We start from the raw sequence: 22,680 nt of genomic DNA, 5'->3' as shown, positions 1-22,680 counted from the left end.
CCAAGTATTTGATGGCTTGTGTACCGATTGTCAGGTCTGTCGTGCGGCGCAGCCACTGGACCTCATCGTCAGAGAGACCCAGAGGCATGCCAACAGACTTTTCTGTGTTTATTTTGTATCCTTATACGTGTTGGTACATGCGTAGAATGCGGAGGACGTGTGGGATTGACTTTTTGGGGTCTGTGATGGTAAGTAGAACGTCGTCCGCGATCCTGATACCCCCAAATTCCCCCTCCGTTCTGATCAGGTGCAGTAAGGGTTCCAGTGCCAATATCAACAGGAGGGGGGAGAAAGGGCATCCTTGACGGGTGCCGTTTTTGAGGTCAAAGGGCAAGTCCCAGGGAGTGAGATTTGGGCTCTTGGGGCTGCATAGAGTGCTCAGGTGGTCCTTACAAATGTGGAAGGCAGCTGCATCTCTTCTAGAAGTGCGAACATGTATGGCCATTGGATTCTGTCAAAAGCCTTCTCTGCATCCAGAGAGAGGACCAGAGAAGGCGTACGCGTCCTGTTTGCCCACCACATCAGGTCACCTGCGCGTCTTGTGTTTTCATAGAGTTGTCTGGCTGGGACAAAACCCACCTGATCAGCGTGTACAAGTCTAGCAAGCACGGGGTTGAGTCTGGTGGCAAGGACCTTTGCGTACACTTTTAAGTCGAAGTTAATGAGGGATATGGGGTGGTAATTTGCTACGTTTGTGTTATCTCTGTCCGGTTTGGGGATGAGGGCTATGTCAGCCATAGACAAGTCAGCGTTAGGTGATTCTCTGTCAGTCCAAGCTTTGTACATTGAGGCCATGTGGGGTATTAGTTGTTCCCTGAAAGCCTTATAGTAGGAACCGTCAAACCCATCTGGGCCTGGGGATTTGCCCCCTTTGAGGTCCACTATAGCTTTGTTTATTTCATCGTTTTCTATGGGCGCTCCCAGGTGGGCTGTGGCATCAGCCGGGAGATGCGGCATTTTGGCGCTCTGTAGAAAGTCGGTGATCTGTGCCATGTATGTGCCATTGTCGGGTGTGAGTGTGGGGTTATAGATCTGGGTGAAAAATTCCCGATTGATGTCAGTGGGGTTATTGAGGATTTGGCCCTGCGTGTCTTTAATGGATGTGATGTTCGTGACTGTTCATTTGGGTCTGAGGGCCCTTGCTAGCAACGTATCCATTTTATTGGCTTTTTTGTAAAATAGGCGTTTTGTGTGGGTCAGGTCCCTACTCACCTCATCCAGCATTAATTCCCTAAGTTGTCGTCTAATGTAGGTCAGTTCCCTAGCAGTGTGAGGGGTCGCTTGCTGCTTGTGTTGCATTTCAGTTTTTGGAGGTCTGAGAGCTGTTTGTTTTTTTCTTTCTTTCTTTAAGAATGTGGCTGTTTTAATTAAGAGCCCCCTAATCACCGGTTTGTGGGCTGCCCATAGCGTTGTGTGTGATATCTCGGGGGAGCAGTTTTCCTGGAAATAACAATAAATAAATAATAATAATATAATAAATATAATAACTTAATAATAAATAAGTTATTTCCTGTTGGATGGCTTCTTTCGTCTGGGGGTTTTTAAGTAGAGAGGCATTTAATCTCCACTTCCATGGGGCGCGTGGGCCTGGTATCCTGAGTGTAATTGCAATATTAGCGTGATCGGACCAAGAGATAAGGTTTATCTCAGTGTTTTTGACCATTGGCATGGCTAGTTGGTTGATTAGAAATAGGTCTATTCTGGAGTAGGTGGTGTGGACTGCTGAATAGAATGTATAGTCTTGCACGCTCGGGTGCTGGATCCTCCAGGGGTCTAATAAGCCTGTATGGCTCATAAAGGTATGTAAAAGTCTGTCCTGTCCCCCTCTATTCTGTGATCTAGGGATCACCGCGATCTAGGGATCTCCGCGGTCTGAAGCTGGGCACGGCGTTGCATTAAGGTCCCCTCCTAGGATTAAGATCTTTCTGGGGAGCTGTTGAATCAATGTCTCTAGGGCTGACCAGAATTCTTTGCAAGGGGTGTTGGTGGCATAGACATTGATCAGATGATAAGTGTTTGTGTGGAGCGTACCCATCAGGACCACGTACTGTCCCTCTGTGTCACAGTGAACCTTAGTGATGTTTATCGGGCAGTTTTTATGTATAAGTATATCAACACCATTTTTCTTACATGGTGCCCTGGAAGTAAATGCCCTGGTATAGAGGTGGTTGGTGAGTTGTGTCTTAGCTGTGCGTGGCAGGTGGGTTTCCTGGATGAAGGCTACCTCTGTTTTCTGTCTCCTAAGTTCACGGAAGAGGAGTCTCCGTTTGTTTGGGCTATTAAGCCCATTGACATTAAGTGAAGTGAGTTTCAGTTCCATAGTGATAATGTGGTGTCAGCGTACCTGGTCTGTCAGTCGCGGTGCAATAACCTGTCTGAGAAGGGTGAGTCAGGCAGGTCTGTGGCCCCCGGCAGCAGGTCCTATAGACTGTGACAGGGGGTAGGTGCGGGAGAAAGGGTGAGGGAGGTTGTGTTAAGCCAATAGGAGGTCTCTGGTCCCCTTGGGAAGAAAAGGAGTTAAGATCAATTATATACACAAAATAATAACGTAACAAATAATTGTACAATGTTAAACTGGTACAAGTAATTTGGTTTAAACAGTACTGTGAATTTTCCAGGTCTTACAACTCGCCGGGAGTTCTGGGGGTGAGTATCCACCGCACCGAGGGAATCACCTCTGGCGGGGGGGAACTCAGCCGCAGAGCACCCCGGCAACGCTCAAGTGGAAAGGCTTCAAGATCCCGATCCATCTAGGCCCACTTGGGGGGGGGGGGGGGCATGATAAAAAACATTCACTATATGCAGAGTAATTTCACTGCTTCCTTACAAGGGAGCTCACATTTTTCTTTTATGGCATTTCGTCATTAGCTTATAAATGCAGTTACGATGGGTCGGTGTGCGCAGCACAGGGGCCGTATTCCTGTGTGTCCCTCGGGCGTGTGCGCCCTAAGGGGCTAGTGATTTGGGCCATCATTGCTCTATTGGTACCCCGGGGTAGCACTTGGGTGGAGCAGGGTTTTAGTCTGGGACAGGGTTGGGTGCAGCTTCTTGTAACTAAGCGTGGGCCGCTGGAGTCAAGAGGGCTCTAATCCGCGGAGTAGCTTTTTTTTTGGGGGGGGGGGGTTTGTTGTTGCAGTCCCCCCTCTATTAATCTCGGACAGGGGGTCACCAGGAGGCCCAGGACCAGCTCCAGGGCCGTCCACCCGCCCCACGCTTTGGTAGGGTTGTCAGACTGGATGTTCCTCGTGGCGTGTGGCTGGCAGATTAAACCCCTAAACACCACACCCTCGCCCTCCGGCTCTCCGGCAGCCCCTCCCCTACCCGATACACCACTGAAACGTGCTTGATTTCCCCTGTAACTGTGGTCTATGTACTAGTACAGACAAATACATCACAATGAAACACTGCATTTTCCCGGGTCCCCCCACCCCCTAACCCCGAACCCCATACATCAACTTGGCATCCATTAGGTCAGCGTGTGCAACCTAGTGTCTATTAACTTAACCAGTAAAGTTATGCATGCTGTTGTAGAAGTGCTATTAACTTTTAGCCTGATAAACCCCTAGTGGGTGAAACAATGGATGGTAACTTGCGTTTGGGCTATGTACCTGGCCCCGAGCGTTGCCGGCGTTGCCGGGCTGAGCTCGCCCTCAGCAGCGTGTCTCTCCGGTGTCGTCAATCAGGGAGAGGGTGTCCATGTTGGATAGCGGAGCCTGAAAGTCCGCCGGGAGATCAATGCCCAAGTCCGCGAGGAAGGCGGGAATGTTCATTGATGGGAGAAGGACGGTCGGTTTTGGGCCGTTGAAGACGAGGATTTTAAAGGGATATCCCCAGGGAAATCGGACTCCGCTGGTCCTCAGCAGGTCTGTGACAGGCTTCCATTCCTTTGTCCGGAGGAGGGTGGCTGGTGCAATGTCCTGGTAGATCTGGATAGTGTTTCCCTCTGGCTCATAAGCCTTAACTCTGCTGTGACGCAGTATGGCCTCCTTGGTCTTGAAATAATGCAGCCGCATTATTACATCTCTTGGCGGGCTGTTCTTTGGTCCTCTGGCCCTAAGCGCCCTGTGGACACGATCCACGACCCATAGGTGGTCGGGTATGTCAGGCAGGCTTTGCTTGAAGCATTCAACCAGGGTTTTTTCGAGGTCTGCTTCCTCAATTGATTCCGGCAGGCCTCGCACGCGCAGATTATTCTGCCGTGATCTATTGGAAATATCCTCCAGTTCCAGCTCCAAATTGGTCATTTTTGTCAGGAGCTTATTTGTGAGGGTTGCTGCTGTGTTGTGGGCCTCAACCACAGCGCCCAATTTTTGCTCCACGCGGCTGGTGCGGGCACCTATTGCGGCAATTTCGGCCATAACTTCCGCTGCCGTTCTTTTGATTTCTTCGGCTAGGTATCCCTTTACTTTGGCCAAGTATTGCAGTATGGCACTTGAGGATGCCTCCGTGGGGGGCCCCCCTTTCCAGATCGGTCTAGGGGGTCTGTGGAGTTTGGGCTTGCGGCCGCGGGCGCCCCATGTGCTGTAGGCCTCTGTGCTGAGAGCATGTCCGCAACTTTTTTGCCGGTCTGCGGTTGGACATCCGGTCCCCTTGTCCGGTGGTGATAGTGGGGTGTTCGGGGCAGGGTGTGTGTGCCCTTAGTCGGGAAATTAGCAGGTTACTGTGCTTTTCTTGAGCGCCGGGGTGCGGAGCACTCGCTCTATGCAGCCATCTTCGTTGGCGGTCAAACCACGCCCCTCCACTTCCACTATTTTAAAGCCAAGGAAGCACTCCTCAAGGCAGCCAGGTCAAAACCGACGCTACCTGAGCCGTACAACACCATCTCGATATATTCTGACCTATCAGCACTAACTATGGCAAGAAGGAAAGAATTCTCCTCTATTACCAAGACTTTACGCAACCACGAGCAGGCATACAGATGGGGTTTCCCCACTAAACTCATGGTGTGGAGAAACAACAAGCTTCACATCATAGATGACCCGATAGGAGGACTGACCACGCTCAAAAATTGGGGCCTATGGAACGCACAGGAAAACATCTCTACAACTGCAGATACAGTAGTCTCCCCGAAGAGGATCCGCCCGGAATGGAAGATTCCTAGAATGCTATACTTAATGTCTATAACTACATAGAGCTTAGCTAACTTTACCTACCTGATAGACTAAGACAGATAAGGAGAGTACTTAAAGCATATAAGGTCAACAACAATAAGGAACTAAATGTAATTTATGTTTTAGGACGTTGTGAAAGTGTTAATGTTTGACATAGATGATACCGACCACCACAAAACTTAGGCTAGGACACCAACGCATTACGAGCAAGAGTAATACCTATCCCCCCACCAAGGGAAAAGAGCACAGGGAAGAGAAGACATATTTCCTACCAATTGGAGGGGTGGGTTCGAGTGCTGCATGAGAAAAATAAAAGTGATAAACAGCAGGGTACCCTTGATGAAGAAACACACCGTAATTCAGATCATGTTTTATAACGTTCAGGAAATACCGATATAAAGTCGTTAACAGAGAGGCTGTTGTCCATAACCACAACCCCCCTCGGAAGTTACTAATAATGATGCAGTTTACCAATAAACATCTGGCCCGGGTGCGGACCCGCTCCGCATGACCCCCCCACGGGACCCTCAATGGACAAGGAGCGAATAGTCTCGGCATTGTATCCCATGACAAACTCTCAAGTTCGAGAGACGTTGTACATACCTAATTTTGTTACTTTTTGTTTTAACCCTGTTCGTCATCTACCCCATATTCCGGCAGCAGCAACATCCTGTACCTCTATAAGACCTAGCCAGACACTAGGGTACCATAAAGTACCTGCCTTACGGCAGGCCATCTCAAGGGTCATATTCACCTATAACCAAGACCCACCTCCACTGAGCTGTCCAGAACGCGTACAATTCAATAATGGCATACCAGTTTAAATGCTTTTCTATGAACGTCAATGGACTGAATAGCCCATTTAAAAGAAGCGCAGTGATCAAAGAAATGCACAAGTCTAAGGCAGCCATAGTATGTCTTCAAGAGACACACATGTGTAGAAAGAACCCTCCCACCCTTCTACCCTCCAAATACCCCTAAGTGTACCATGCTCTCTCACCAAATAAAACAAAAGGAGTAGCCATACTGCCCACTTGCCCAGTGTCACCACTCACTCACTGGTGTCCCAATAGCTTGCATTTAACAAAAACAAAACTTTTTTGACTGTAATATAATAGCAGTCAGTTTCCTTCGCTAGTGTGCGTTTCAGGGCCTGCCCAGTGCCACCACTCACTCACTGGTGTCCCAATAGCTTGCATTTAAAAAAAACTAAACTTTTTTGACTGTAATATAATAGCAGTCAGTTTCCTTCACTAGTGTGCGTTTCAGGGCCTGACAGGGCACAGTGTCACACCAGTGCAACTCATATCTGGTGTAACAGTAGTGTACATTTAAAAAAAATAAAAATAAAATTTTGACTGTAATAGATTGAATAGCAGTTAGTTGTCTGCCAGCGTGTGTGTCAGACTCGCAGCATACACTGTGCCCACTTGCCCAGTGCCACCACTCACTCACTGGTGTCACAATAGCTTGCATTTAAAAAAAAAAAAAACTTTTTGGACTGTAATATAATAGCAGTCAGTTTCCTTCACGAGTGTGCGTTTCAGGGCCTGCCAGGGCACAGTGTCACGCCATTGCAACTCATATCTGGTGTAACAGTAGTGTACATTAAAAAAAAAAAATACAATTTTGACTGTAATAGATTGAATAGCAGTTAGTTGTCTGCCAGCGTGTGTGTCAGGCTCACAGCGTATACTGTGCCCACTTGCCCAGTGCCACCACTCATATCTGGTGTCCCAATAGCTTGCATTTAATAAAAAATAAACTTTTTGGACTGTAATATAATAGCAGTCAGTTTCCTTCAGAAGTGTGCGTTTCAGGGCCTGCCAGGGCACAGTGTCACAACAGTGCCACTCATATCTGTTGTCACAGTAGCTTGCACGCATAGTACCACTAATCGAAAAAAAAATGACAGGCAGAGGCAGGCCACCCTGCAGGGGCCGTCGTGGTCGTGGTTCCGTGATTCCCTTTGACCCTAGAATAATGCCCAGTGTTCAGAGGCCACGTACCCTGGCTAACACAGGAGACCCAATCTTCTACAGCTTCCGTTCGGAACCTCGATGCACCATCCTCCTCCAGCTTAGCTCCGGGCACCTCTCAAGTTACCATTCGCCCGCCTGCTGCCACCACCAACACTAGCACCACAGCCGCTTCACTTGGTATGTCAGAGGAGTTATTTACACATCAGTTGGAAGAAATGAGTGATGTGCAACCATTATTGCCAGAGGATGTAGATCACAGGGATATGTCTCAGTCAGGCAGCATTACACACGTACGGTGTGATGATGATGATGTTGTACCCACTGCTGCTTCCTTTGCTGAGTTGTCAGATACAAGTGAAGCGGTTGATGATGATGATGATGCGTCCGTGGATGTCACGTGGGTGCCCGCTAGAAGAGAAGAAGAATAGGGGAAAGTTTAGATTGGGAGACAGAGAGAAGGAGGAGGAGACAAGTTGGAAGCAGGGGGAGGTCGTCGCAAGGAGCTAGTGGCACAGTCAGACAGCATGCATCGGCACCCAGGGTCAGCCAGACAGCACGCCAATCAATGCATGCTGTTGCCACCACCAGAATGCCCTGACAGGGGACGTAACAGGGATTAAACTGATAGGAATAGTACTACTTAACATACCACTCCTATCAGTTTAATCCCTGTTACGTCCCCTATCAGGAGACGTGTATATAAGGCATCGATTTTAGGAAGCGGGAGATGGAAAAAGATGCTTGGTCGGTCCTCCTACTTCACCCTCTGCGCGTGCAATCTAATGTGCCACCAGATAGGAGTGGTGTGTTAAGTAGTACTATTCCTATCTGGTGGCACATTAGATTGCACGCGCAGTGCCCCAAATTTGAAGTAGGAGGACCGACCAAGCATCTTTTTCCATCTCCCGCTTCCTAAAATCGATGCCTTATATACACGTCCCCTGATAGGGGACGTAACAGGGATTAAACTGATAGGAGTAGTACTACTTAACACACCACTCCTATCAGTTTAATCCCTGTTACGTCCCCTATCAGGGGACGTGTATATAAGGCATCGATTTTAGGAAGCGGGAGATGGAAAAAGATGCTTGGTCGGTCCTCCTACTTCAAATTTGGGGCACTGCGCGTGCAATCTAATGTGCACCAGATAGGAGTGGTGTGTTAAGTAGTACTATTCTTATCGGTTTAATCCCTGTTACGTCCCCTATCAGGGGACGTGTATATAAGGCCTCGATTTTAGGAAGCGGGAGATGGAAAAACATGCTTGGTCGGTCCTCCTACTTCAAATTTGGGGCACTGCGCGTGCAATCTAATGTGCCACCAGATAGGAGTGGTGTGTTAAGTAGTACTATTCCTATCTGGTGGCACATTAGATTGCACGCGCAGTGCCCCAAATTAAGTAAGAGGACTGACCAAGCATCTTTTTCCATCTCCCGCTTCCTAAAATCGATGCCTTATATACACGTCCCCTGATAGGGGACGTAACAGGGATTAAACTGATAGGAATAGTACTACTTAACACACCTTATAATAAAGCAGAGAGAGGCAACGCAGAGAGAGGAGTCTGAAGAAGAGGAGTCAGAGGAGGAAGGTTGCTTTGAGGAGGTGGAAGACCAAACACAGCAGGTGTCCCAAGGGGCTTGTTGTCACCTTTCGGGGACCCTTGGTGTTGTACGTGGCTGGGTGGAGGAAGAGACCTTCAATGACATCAGTGAGGACAAGGAACGGGACATGGCTTGCTTGGTATCCAACCTTGTGCAAATGGGGAGTCTGCGGTTGTGCAAATGGACTGTTTGCGGTTGTTGATCTTTCTATTTTGTCATCTACCCCGGATTTGTCTAGCATTCCTTCCACTGTGTGGGCATCCTCCAAGTTGAATGTAGGTTTTGTGAATTGTACCCCTTACAGAGCTAAGCTTAAACCTGGTGTCACACCCATATATCTTAAACAATACCCATTGTCAGATCAAAAGAAGGATGGTATTCGTCCTATGATCCAATCATTCCTACAACAGGGTATATTGAGACCAGTAGTCTCACCATACAACACTCCTATCAATCCCGTACCAAAGAATGATGGTTATAGGTTGGTACAGGATTTTCGAGCCTTGAATGGTTTAATTGTACCTATTGCCCCTATTGTACCAGATGTAACTACTCTTATTACAGCCATTCTACATGTTGCCACCTGCTTTACTGTTATTGATCTCAGTAATGCATTTTTTTCTATAACTATAGATCAAGAGACACAACTACTTATGGCTTTTACTTTTGAAGGCTGTCAGTATACGTGGACACGCCTATGTGGATTCACCAGCTGCTTATTCTCTGGTGCTCCAACAAACTCTCAAAGCATGGACCCCCGGCCATGGTTCAGTCCTCCTTCAGTATGTTGATGACTTACTGTTGTGTAGTCCTAGCTGGGAGGCAGGCATTGCAGATTCACTTAGTTTGCTCCTACATCTTGCTGCTGAGGGTCATAAGGCTGCAAAACACAAAAGGCAGCTCTGCAAAGAAAAGGTCGATTATTTGGGGTTTGTTCTGGCTGCAGGCACCAGACAATTAAGCCCTAAACGCATTGAAGCCATTCAGAGGATCCCTAAGCCGCTTACACGAAAGGAGTTGCTCACCTTTCTCGGTATGATTAATTATTGCCACCAGTGGATTCCTTAGTGCTCCTATCATGACTCTATTTTGAGGCAAGCGGCCAAAGGCGATAGCCCGGATACTGTCTGTTGGTCCCCATACATGACTGCATCTTACATTGCCCGCAAGGTTGCTATTGTCCAAGCCCCAGCACTAGGACTACCAGATTATTTTAAACCTTTTCATTTGTATTCGAGGGACAATTGTTAAACCATGGCCGCTGTCTGTGCACAAGAGCATGGAGGTGGTATGCATCCCATAGCATTCTTTTCCAAAGTAGTTCCTGTGCTGGTACAGGGGATGCCAGCATGTCTCAGAGCACTGGCAGTTTGCGCCATGGCTGTTGAGGAAGCTGCTACCATCACACTAGGTCATCCCACCATCCTGCACACTACCCACCAGGTCACTCCATTAATAAAAAACCTAACTACCCAACATATGACAGCCCAGCGCCTTAGCGGTTATGAGATTATTCTTCTAAACACCCAGAATCTCTCAATAGTTTATAGCCCTCTTACCTCAGGCCCCCTGGTTATCTTACATGCTATTCTCACCTCTTGCTCCACAGACTCTCCCCTTCCCACAGAACCATATGATTGTATCACTCAAATCCACATCACAACATCCCCCAGACCTGACCTCTCCTCCACGATCTGATTTTTCCACTGTTTTTGTTGACGGTTCTTGTTCCCACGCTAGCGATGGAGAATATCTCACAGGTTATGCTGTAGTTCAGTTACCTGATGTTAACCTTGAATCCTCAACTATCCCTCACCAATCAGTCCAAGCTGCAGAATTAGTAGCTCTAATTCGTGCCTGTCAGTTGTTTACTGGCAAACGTGTTAATATCTATACTGATTCCAGATATGCACATGGAGTTGTACATGATTTTGTTGTAATTTGGAAACAGAGAGGTTTTGTCGGTGCTGATGGGAAAGCAATTTCTCATACCTCCCTCATTACTTCTCTTTTGGATGCTATCCAGCTCCCTTTAAAAGTGGCTATCATTCATTGCAGAGCACATACACAGGGACAAGACGAAGTATCTAAAGGAAATGCACTAGCTGACAGGGCAGCAAAGGATGCAGCTCAGAGCACCACATATTACAAAATGGTCTTCCCTACTCTCCTTAACCCATCCTGTTGCTCCTCAGAGATGTTATTCTCTAATTTACAAGATTTTGCTACCGAACAAATATTGCCTTTTGGCTTCCACAAGGTTTAGAGAAAGATCAATTTGATCTTTACTCTAAAGAGGGGAAGATAGGTATTCCTGAGGCAAGTTCCCCCATATTTATCAGCCAAGCACACGGACCCGGACATAGGAGTATAACTAACACCATACAATTCCTTATTGATTCTTTTTACATCCTCAATTTAGTGAACCATCCTCAGTCGTGTGAACCATGTGTGAGAGCCAATCCTAACATCCCTGGGAAACCATCCCATGATCATTTGCCCCCACCCAAGGCACCATTCACACACCTGCAGGTTGACTTCACTCATATACCTAAAACAGGTCATAAACAACAATATCTTTTGGTAATAGTAGATCAGTTTAGTAGGTGGCCTGAAGCTTTTGTAACCAATAAAGAAGATGCAAAAACTGTGGTGAAAATACTCGCTACAGAAATAATACCCAGGTATGGTTGTCCCTTACAGACTAATTCTGATAACAGACCGGCTTTTGCTAGTAAGGTCACTCAAGAACTTGTTAAATGGCTACACGTGACATGGAAGTTTCATATACCTTATCACCCTCAGAGCTCAGGAGTAGTTGAAAGGATGAATAGGACTATCAAAGAGGAACTCATGAAGGCAACTACAGGGACTTGGGTTAATTGGCAGAGGTATCTTCCAGCTATTTTAGCTAAGATACGAATGACACCCCATAAGGTTACCAAATTATCTCCTTTTGAGATCCTAATGGGTAGACCATTTCCTACACCGTGGGCCAGGGAACCATTAGTCATTATGCCTGGTGATTTAGAGCTAATCCAGGAACATTATGTTAAGGAATTGTTGATAAAGTTGAATGGTATATATGGCAATGTTTCTTCGCAGTTCCCTTTACCCATTCATCCCTATAGACCTGGAGACTCAGTGTGTATCCGGCAGTTGAACAGGACAAAAAAAGGAGGCTTCCTATTTGGTCCCCCAACCACTGTCATTGCTGTGACCCGCACTGCAGTCCTAACCGACTCCCAAGATCTGTGGATTCATGCATCACGAGTAAAAACGTGTGCAAAGAGGGGAGCCAAGACCCAACTGGAGCGTCCAGAACCAGTTGTACCTGAACCACCAGCTGTTCTTCTTTGTGACATACCATGGATCAAATAAGGAGAAAAAGATAGAGTGGCCACTTCATAGAAAGCAAAATCATGATTTTGACAGTCATCACCTTTATCTTTATATTGCCTTTTACTATCTATCTGGATTGCCATTATAAATACGAGAACTTAGACAATCTGAAACCAGTGTGCTTTTGGAAACATAATGGGTCTCTTCAGGAGACCAAAGAAACAATGGACAATTCTTCATTATCCTCCGGAGCCCAATTAAGCCTTAAATTTTCATCTAGTATAAGACACCCCCGTTCCCCAGATACTGAATGCCCATATGAAGATCCACACAATTATCAAATTGAACTGAACAGTAAGGGGAAGGCTGTGGCTACTTGGGTAATATATATACCGGGTTATCTTTGCACATATACCAGAAAACCATATACACAACAGTTTGAGATGTTCACAGGAGGGAATTGTGCCATGGAAATAACCAGTAATACTAATGATAGGTCTTTGTATTCATATCTGTCCCAGTCATGGGAACATACTTTCCCAATAGATACAGTAGACCTCAGATCACAAAAAAAGGAAGATTGGTAATAATAAACATAAAAAAAACCATAAGAATGTACATGCCGAAGTTCCCAGTGCATTTCTCAACAATTCCCATGCACCCACTAGCCAGCGTAACAACACTGTTCTACTTATATGGCCTGAAGGCACTATCCTAAAGGTCCTGAACCATGGATATTTTACTGTGACCTCATTCCTACAACTACCAAGGATCTAGTTTCTACTACCCCTGGTGATTCCTCCCTAGAAGATGCCCCTACTCTCCTAGGATACTTACAAAATACTTTTGCTACTGACAACCCAGTACAGTCTATGGCACTACACCCTACTACCAGTTATAGGCTTAGACCAGCCACTACACCTCCTTATACACCTCATCCTAAGGTAAAAAGATCTTAGGATCAAGTTCGATGTAGTGATAGACATGAATGGAGTTGGAGCAAGAGTGATCAGAATCAAACTCAAGGTAATTTTTCCTGCCCTGATAACCAAAAGTGTCAGGTTTATAATATAACAAGAAATTCCCAGCAGCAGGATGTAAAACTGTGTAATATACAATCGAAATGGTGCATGATTCAGAAAACTGCTGCTGGAAACTGTTCTGTTCAAATCTATAATAATACTGGGTTCTGTGCCACTGCTGTTGCTATAAATGTACCTTCGATGCAAACTACTTTTTGGGATATATGGCAAACTTGGTATAGGGCCAATAATAAGACAGCTAATAATGCATGTAATGATGCCAGTTTAATCCAAGGATCCGATGACAATTACACCATAACTTGGCAAGGACAGATGCTACTGCTCACCAACAATTCTATTATTAGTAATAAGCATTTCGTTTTCCCTTCCCTATATTATTGTCCAGTGTCCATGCTGGAAAATACGAACAGTCAGTCCCATATCCCTATTCCATCCACATGTGTTAACACCACCGTTATCTCCAAGGCTATACACGTTTATCTAAATATTACTACACCCATAGACTCCCTATGCAAAGATGTAACAAAAAGACAGAAAGGGCATGGTATGATACCTTGCTTGGAGGAACTGGTACAGCTATGGGAGTTTTAAATGGAATAGATATGGAAATATTAAAGAATAAGTTAAGTACTGCAGGAAGACATTTAGTAACAGGATTCCATGCTACTGCCACCTGGGCACCCACTGTTGTTGAATCACAGATTGCAGGTCTACAACTGGAAGGTTCAATGTATAGCTATTTAGGTAACCTCGCTGTTGCAGCTGTTGATGTTACTACAGGAAGCAACAATTGAAGTATTTGTGCTATAACATACTTATGGATGCAGCAACAAAGATTGGAATTAGAGAATGTCTTGATGATACCTAAGACTGATAAATATGGATGAAACTCTGTGGCTAAATATGAAAACACAGCAAGTAGTCTGTCTAGAGAATATTGGAAATAATGTCTCTCACTTTTCTTGTATAACACAATTTACCTTATATCACGCTTTACCCAATGAGACCAAATTGGCATGCAAGTTTTTCACTTTACCAACACCCATATTTAATATTACTTCTGACAGTTTGACCTGGTGGTCCCCAACCTGCACTGGAGAGTATATCTTCCCCAAGGATAATAAGACATATTCATTAGAACATTGTGTACATTGTGTACGAACAGACAAAGGCTATGCATGCAGACACTCATCTCCTTTATATGAACCATGTATTTTACATTCTGAGGTTAATAAATGTGTATGGAATGTGTACCCAGAGGACTATTTCTCTATGCTAGAAATAGTACCTAGATTTGTATGTCTGGCTCCCAATGTGCCAGTTGGAATAAATTCTGTAGATCATCACCTTCCTTTTTCAGGATGCATATCAAATCTTACATGGCTCACTATTAATGGAATATCACATTTTTTCCAAGATATATCTACCATTGATAGAACCATGATGTATATTCCTCCAAAATTGCCACTAGACGATTATCAGTTACCCATAGAAAATATAACTGCGTTGATAAAAGCTAGAAGGGATATGTTCAAACATCTTAGAACACATGAAAAGGACATTACCCATACACTAGTTGCCACCCATGTTCTCAAGGGGGAACTATTGAAAGTAAGTTCACAAATCCAGGATGACTTGGCTCATCAATGGTATGATATATTCACAGGTTGGTCCCCCACAGGTGCTCAAATTGTTTGACCATTCTTTTATCCGTTGGTAATAGTTGTATTTGTAATGCTACTTATGATGCTGTACAATTATTATCTTATTATCTTACCTGTACCCTGAAAAATAAGATTCAAAGGTTGATTACTACTGCCAACGACAAACAGCTGGATACTTTCCTCCGTGCTAGGTCATAGGGTATCGTCCTGAGGGAACCGTGGTGAAGAACTAACTAAAGTCCCACAGGATTGACTAGCAATCCTGAACATACCTCATGGACTTCACCCTATTTATATAGATGTGACTAATAGATTGATCAAAGAGGGGATTGAAGGGTTAATCCTGACACATTGTCTGTATTCATGCTGACTGTATTTTGTCACAAGACATACTTTTAACTACCTAATTTATTTTGAATCCTGTGATTTTGTATTTGGCTCAATGCTCATCATTGTTTTGCGATTTTCCATCTGTTAGTAGTTTCCCTTCACATGCTTTTAGATTTGAATAGGACATTGTCTCTTTGCACGCAATCTGTATTATATAAGCAATGTAAAGTCTGTAATTAAACAAGAAACCTTTGAATAGCTGACTGTGTGTCATCTCCATGCTTTCAATGGTCTCCCTCAATATTAAAGACAGAGCAGTGAATATTCCAAGTGGGGGACAGTGGACGATGAGATAGAGGAGAAAAACACTTCTAAGGGAGAAGGATCGATGAACCCTTTCACCCGGTAACATAACCTTATGCAATAACATTGATATTAGTAGTAGGCTATATATTAGATCAATAGAAAAAAAACTCCACCGAGGCTCATACTAAAACAGAAAATATGCAGCACACAGAAACCCTCATTTGAAAACCACATCAGAGGCCACTTTAACTGACACACATTCTGCATGTGTTATGGTGTGTATTATAGAGCTAGTGACCGCCCTCGCAGGTCCAGGCTTGGCTAAGAGCCAGCATCTGTTGTTGGATAAGTGGCTTAAGGATAGAGTACAACGAGTTAAATTTTCAGGCTGGACAAAAGTGGTAAGTGGTGTCCCTCAGGGTTCTGTTTTGGGACCGCTTCTATTTAACATATTTATAAATGATCTTGAAATAGGCATTGAAAGCCATGTTTCAGTGTTTGCAGATGACACAAAACTTTGTAAAGTAATAAAATGTTAGCAGGATATTGCTTTTCTGCAGAGGGATGTGGATAGATTGGGGGTGGGGAGGTGGGCACTAAAATTTAATGTAGAGAAATACAAAGTTATGCACTTTGGGGTCAAGTATGCACAAGCAACTTACAACCTAAATAGTAGTGAATTAGGGATAACCATACACGAGAAGGATTTGGGAATTGTTATAGACAACAAATTAGGCAGCAATATGCAATGTCAACCTGCAGTTGCTAAGGCCAGTAAGGTTTTGTCATGTATAAATAGGGGCATACATTCTAGGGATGAAAGTATAATTTTGCCTCTTTATAAATCGCTGGTAAGACCACACCTTGAATATGCTGTGCAATTTTGGGCACCTGTTCTAAGGAAGGATATCATGGCACTAGAAAAAGTGCAGACACGAGCTACAAAATTGATCAAAGGAGTGGAGCATTTTAGGTACGAAGAAAGGTTAAAAATTTAAATCTCTTTAGTTTGGAAAAACAGCGCCTCAGAGGGGATATGATAACATTATACAAATATATCCGGGGCCAGTTCAAACCATTATCTATTCATAAACAGGGCTATACATAGGACACAAGGTCACACGAGGTCACGCACTTAGACTGGAAGAAAGGAAATTTAATCTAAGGCAAAGAAAAGGTTTTGTTTTACAGTAAGAGCAACAAGGATATGGAATTCTCTGCCTGAAGAGGTGGTTTTATCTGAGTCCATACAGATGTTTAAACTGCAATTGGATAAATACTTGCAAAAACATAACATACAGGGATATCATTTCTAATTAGTGGGGTAATAGCTACTTGATCCAAGGAGACATCTGACTGCTATTTTGGGGTCAAGAAGGATTTTTTTTCCTAGCTTGTTGCAAAATTGGAAATGCTTCAGACTAGTTTTTTTTGCCTTCTTTTGGATCAACAGCAAAAACATATTTGAGGAAGGATGAACTTGATGGACGCAAGTCTCCTTTCAGCTATGTAACTATGTAACTGCTCAACAGTCCCTTAAAGACTCCTTAAAAACATATCTCTGCATCATCTTGCCAGCAGTGTGTTCCCAGTTAATAATATGCTGGGAGGAGACTGTTGCTGTTTGGGAATACTCGGGTCTGCTCACTGTGCCTGTAGGTATTCTAATTAAAGAATTTGTGGCTGCTGTATGCTAGGTTCTGGGCAGGAGTAATGGATATCACCACTTAATGCCCCAAGTCATTCGATCTGTGCAAGCTTTGCCCAGAATTATGCACAAATCAGATGATATGCTTCCAGGCTGTCTACCAGTCTTTCTAGGTCTCCTACTCCTCTCTGACACTGATGCATGTTGAGTGGCGGCCATTTTAGGTGACCAGTGCAGACTGGCTGTGTAGGCCCGTAGGCCACTAGATTTCAGGGGCTTGCTGGATGGCCTTGGCAGAAGTGACCGGGATAACACCCATCAGTCCAAAATCACATGCAGATAGACTCCTCTTGAACAGCGCTCACAGCAGGCAGGAGATCGGACACTTAACGCCTGTAGCCCACGGAGCAACGCAGGGGGGGAGTGGGCCTTGACAGGGCCAGAAAGTTGGCAGGTGAATTGGAGTTCAAGGGGTGGGCCTAGCTAGTGTGGGGAGGAGAGGGTTAGTTTAAATAGCGGCCATTTTAGGTTGAGGCCATCTTAATCTGAGCTGCCCTTACCTGTGAATTGTTGCAGGTCAGAGTAGCTCTTCTTTTTTCTTTTGCTGCAGGTCATGGCGTCCGCCGAAGAAATCCTGGCTGGTGTTCGATCGTTGGTGCAGGAGAGAGGCTTGGAATGGTTGCAGGAGCAGCTGGGGGTTCCGAGCACGTCTGCTCCCCCCGTCGGTGCGGCAGAGAAGAGGCCTGTCAGGCGGGCGAGACCGCCCCAGCGGCTCAGTCCGGGTGCGGTGCCGGCGGCGCGGAGGAAGAAGAGCCCTGCGGTCAGGGAGCGTGAGGTGGCTGGTGGGTCTGGAAGCCGGGGAGGCTCGGAACGGCGGCCGGTGCTGCATGGTCGTCACGTTGCCGGTCAGGTGCGACGGAAGGCCGGGAAGGGGCCTATAGCCCAGAGCGCCCTCTGCCGTCGGGCGGATGAAAGGACACCCCTGGATGTTGCTGGTGCCCAGGGCAAGGAGGCTGAGGATCGGAAGAGGAGCAGTGGAGCAGTGCTGGTGTCCCAGCGTCCCGGTGAGTCGCCCCCTGGGGGCAACACTGAGGGGCAGGGGGGTGTCAGGGGATCGGGGAGGACCATGACAGCGGGCTCACATGGAGGTGGTGGGGTCCAGGCGGGCAGCTCAACAAGCAAGTCAGCCCTGTCAGGGGTTAGGTCCTCAGCAGTGGATTCCGGGTTTGAGGGTGTCACCGCTAGGGGTGGTCCCTAAGAAGGAAGTGGGTAAGTTCCGTTTGATACATCACTTATCGTACCCGGCTGGGGCGTCGGTGAATGATGATATCGACGCGACCTTGTGCTCTGTCTCCTATACATCATTTGACAATGCTGTTGAGTTGGTGCGGAGGGCGGGGCGCGGGGCATTGATGGCTAAGGTGGATGTGGAGGCGGCGTTTAGATTGCTTCCCATTCACCCGGATTGTCATCATTTACTTGGTTGCTACTTCGACGGGGAGTTCTTTGTGGATCTCTGTTTGCCTATGGGTTGCGCTATATCTTGCGCTTACTTTGAAAAGTTCAGCACGTTCCTGGAGTGGGTGGTCCGGAAGGAGTCGGCCGGGGGTGCGGTGGTACACTACCTGGACGACTTCTTGTGTGTCGGCCCGGCAGGGACGGGGCGTTGTGGGCAGATACTGAAAGTGTTCCAGTGGGTGGCACTTAAGTTTGGGGTGCCGTTGGCGGCAGATAAAACGGTGGGACCGGTAACGTGCCTCAGTTTCCTAGGGCTGGAAATTGACTCAGTGCGTGGGGAGTGCAGGTTGCCGCTTGACAAACTGCACGCCCTGCGGGAATCGGTGGATGCGGTGGCAAAGGCGAGGAAGGTGACGTTGAGGGGTTTGCAGTCGTTGATAGGGAGCCTTAACTTCGCTTGTCGGGTGATTCCCATGGGGAGAGTTTTTTGCCGGCTGCTGGCTCACGCAACGAGCGGGGTGAAGCAGCCGTCGCACTACGTGAGAGTTTCAGCTGAGATGAGGGCTGACTTGAGGGTGTGGGCGCGCTTTCTGCGGGATTTTAATGGTCGGGTGTTTTTCCGGGTGCCGGTGGGGTCCTCGGAGGATGTGAGACTGTTCACGGACGCGTCGGGTAGCGTAGGGTTTGGGGCCTTTTTCGCATATATGGCAGTGGTGCAGGCCATTAATGGCTTGTCTGCGTCCTCGCTGCCGGTTGTTCGATTACTAAGACAGTTGGTGTTGTTATGCATGTCATTTAACATTGTGTTCAGGGCTAAGCATATTCCGGGTTTGGAAAACGTTGTGGCTGACGCGTTGTCTCGTTTTCAGTGGGATCGTTTTCGGGAGGCGGCACCGGAAGCACAGGACTCGGGACACGCTTGCCCGGAGGAGATGTGGCAGCTCGCGACATCCTGCTTGGGGAGTACATAAAACATTCACTGGCCCCGGGCACATGGTCTTCTTACGCTAAGGTTTGGCGGGTTTGGGATGAGACGGTGCTTCTGTTAGGCTCGGATGTCTCCGCATCTAGCCGGTTGGATGTATTGTTATGGATTCTGTGCCGTTTGTTTGCTGAGCATTCATCCCCCTCCATGGTGGATAGGCACCTCGCGGCCCTGGCGTTTCTCTTTAAATTCAATGGTTGGGTGGATGTGACAAAACATTTCCTGGTAAGACAGGCTGTACGGGGCTTCCGGAGAGGTAAGAAGGTTCGGGATGAGAGGAGGCCGGTTTCCTTTCAGGTTCTACAGGGTTTGGTGGAGCGGTTACCAGACATATGTTTTTCGGGGCACGAGGTGGCTCTGTTTTCAACGGCGTTTGTGTGGGCCTTTTTCGGGGCTTTTAGGATTGGGGAATTGGTCAGTGCAAGCAAGGCGGGTAATGGGGGTCTGAGATTGGAGGACGTAGCGGTGTGTTCGGACAGGGTGCGGATACGGTTGGCCCATTCCAAGACGGATGTCTTTGGGAAAGGTTGTGCGGTTACGCTGGGTGCGTTGCCGGGATCGGGTGTGTGCCCAGTGGCCTGCGGGGCCAGGTTCCTGGAGTCAAGGCCGGAAGTCAAGGGTTGCTTCTTAGTGCATGCGGATGGTTCAGCGCTGTCGCGCTTCCAATTTACTAAGATTTTTCGGTTGGGGTTAAAAGGGATGGGGTTAGATCCCTTACAATTCGGAACGCACTCCTTCCGCATTGGGGCGGCCACGGAGGCCGCACGGCTGGGTTTGGGGAACGAGCAGATCAAGCGTATCGGTCGTTGGGAATCAATGCGGTTTCGCTCGTATGTACGCCCAGACAGGTTGGTGTGAACATAACTATGTGGGGGTGCAGCTGGGCTGCAGGGGTGATGCTTACCGTTGTTTTTGTCTCTCCTAGGTTGGACGGCATGGATAATTGGTCATTCTTACGTCTATTGGGCTCAGAAGAGAGCTGCAGTTCGAAAGAATGGGATACAGCTGGGCTTTCCTTTGGAGCAAGTGGAGATATACTGGTTTGGGTATCGGGGCTTCGACTGGCGGAGCGTCAGTGGGGAACTTTTTCGCAAGGTGACGGGTCGGGCATTGCCAGACGTGGTGGTGATCCACGGCGGGGGTAATGACCTGGGTCTGGTGCCGCTGCGCGGCTTGGTAAGGCAAATGAAGCGGGATGTGGATCGGCTGCGGGACCTGGTCCCTGGCGTGACAGTGGTGTGGTCGGAGATGGTGCCTCGGTGCAGGTGGAGACACGCCAGGGACACGGCCGCGGTAGCACGATCCAGGGGTAAGATCAATAAGATCATGGCTAGTTTTGTTCGGAGAGTGGGGGGCGTAGTGGTACGGCACAGGGAACTGGAGGAGATGTTACCCGGTTACTTTAGGTCGGACGGTGTGCACCTTTCTGATGTAGGTTGCGACTTATTCAACTTAGGCTTGCAAGAGGGGATTGCGTAGGCCCTATTTATGTGTGGTGGGGGTCGCACATGAGCTTAAGGGGTCAAGTCATGTGCTGTGGCGGAAATAGGGCTTGGGTAAACTGGCTATTTGGGGGTTATGAATGTGTTATGCCAAGTTCTAGGCTGGAGTAGGACGGAAGTTAAAGTGTTTGGTAGGTTCTAGCCCGGAGGTGGCGACGAACCTAGGGGTGTAGGGGTGTCTGGGTACACCCCTGCAGGTAAACAAATGTTGGGGGCCTCTTTGGTAGGCCAGGTATTATTCGTTATGTATCAATTGTTATGTTTGTATTGTTTTGGTAGGGTCATTGTCGGGGGTATTTGGGATCGAGAGGAACGGAGTTATTACTGTTGACAATGACCCTAAATTGTTAATTTAAATAATTTTATAATTAATAAAGCTGTGGACGTTGTACTCCAACAGAATAAGCGGTGTCTGTGTTTTATTTATAATTTTGCACATGCCGAATAACGTCTGTGCACATGTCATGTAGCCCACGGAGCAACGCAGGGGGGGAGTGGGCCTTGACAGGGCCAGAAAGTTGGCAGGTGAATTGGAGTTCAAGGGGTGGGCCTAGCTAGTGTGGGGAGGAGAGGGTTAGTTTAAATAGCGGCCATTTTAGGTTGAGGCCATCTTAATCTGAGCTGCCTTTACCTGTGAATTGTCCCTCCCACCCTCCCTTTGTATTATGTTTTTGGTAGTTCCCGTTTGGTCACAGCGGCGGGAAATAGGGCTTGGGTAAACTGGCTATTTGGGGGTTATGAATGTGTTATGCCAAGTTCTAGGCTGGAGTAGGACGGAAGTTAAAGTGTTTGGTAGGTTCTAGCCCGGAGGTGGCGACGAACCTAGGGGTGTAGGGGTGTCTGGGTACACCCCTGCAGGTAAACAAATGTTGGGGGCCTCTTTGGTAGGCCAGGTATTATTCGTTATGTATCAATTGTTATGTTTGTATTGTTTTGGTAGGGTCATTGTCGGGGGTATTTGGGATCGAGAGGAACGGAGTTATTACTGTTGACAATGACCCTAAATTGTTAATTTAAATAATTTTATAATTAATAAAGCTGTGGACGTTGTACTCCAACAGAATAAGCGGTGTCTGTGTTTTATTTATAATTTTGCACATGCCGAATAACGTCTGTGCACATGTCATGTACTTGAAGTACGTCGCAGGCTCAGAGCAGGTAGGTGACAAATAGAGTCAGAGACCGGATTAACTCTACTACCCATGGCACCAGGACATGGCAGAATCCACAGGTTTGACAAGATTAATTGCGGTAGTATCGCTAATGGTTGCAGAGCTCTCCCTATCTGCATCAGCTTGGCATGGCTGTCAGGCCGTACCCCTCTTTTCTAATTTATATCTTCATTGTGAACTGCCAAAAATGTATTGATTATAATCAAGTTCCAGAGCACACTGATAAAGTGAAGTGAGCAGACTTTATTGGAGCAATGTTTCGGCTTTGTTATAAAGTCTTTATCAAACACAAATTGATTGAATGTGAACTGCAGGCAGTTGTACTTTCTGTTATTTTCTTTAATTCCTGAATCCTCTTGGGTATGCCTTTTGCTTTATGTTGGTTATTAATATTGACCCTTAACACAGTTGTGTTCTGTACAGCAAGTGAAAGAAGAATGATCTAATGTAAAAAGCTTTTTAAAAATAAATGGAAAATATGTAAAAGATTCCTCACAAATCAAAAGGAGTAAATAAAACCCATACTGAATTAT

The sequence above is a fragment of the Pelobates fuscus genome, chromosome 2 (assembly GCF_036172605.1).
Source record: "Pelobates fuscus isolate aPelFus1 chromosome 2, aPelFus1.pri, whole genome shotgun sequence".
Classification (NCBI taxonomy): Eukaryota; Metazoa; Chordata; class Amphibia; order Anura; family Pelobatidae; genus Pelobates; species Pelobates fuscus.
The sequence above is the reverse complement of the archived record's forward strand: the minus strand, read 5'-3'. Positions refer to the sequence as shown.